This window comes from Odontomachus brunneus, unplaced genomic scaffold (genome assembly GCF_010583005.1).
Source record: "Odontomachus brunneus isolate Ranch 3 - 2012 unplaced genomic scaffold, Obru_v1 Obru_scaffold_001, whole genome shotgun sequence".
NCBI classification, from domain to species: domain Eukaryota; kingdom Metazoa; phylum Arthropoda; class Insecta; order Hymenoptera; family Formicidae; genus Odontomachus; species Odontomachus brunneus.
Window position 1 is genome coordinate 8,365,710 of NW_022639451.1, and position 412 is coordinate 8,366,121.

Below are 412 nucleotides of genomic sequence, written 5' to 3' on the forward strand. Positions count from 1 at the left end.
TCGCGGGTTTCATTAATTTTAAGAAGTGGTTGTGGTTGTGGGGTATTGATTGGTACGGAATTTGATTCGAAAATTTCTTCGTCGTCGCTACTTTCTGTTTCCTCTATTATTTCTTGGTCTGACTGTTCATCTTCTGAATTTGAAAATATATTGTCCCATTCTATGTTTCGAGTTTCTGGCTGGAGTACATTATTAGTGTCACTATTATTATCGTTATAAGGTATTACTACTTTCATAGCTGGTTCTTCATTATTTATAATTTGAGAATCTTGAGTGACTGTTGAGAGGAATGGGAATGCGTGTTCCGTATTTACGTGGGGTGAAGGTAAAGCGTTATCATCTGGATCTTCGATCAATGGTTCGTTTGATAAGGGTCCTATCGCGGGGCGCGAACTATCGCGAGTGTCACTAC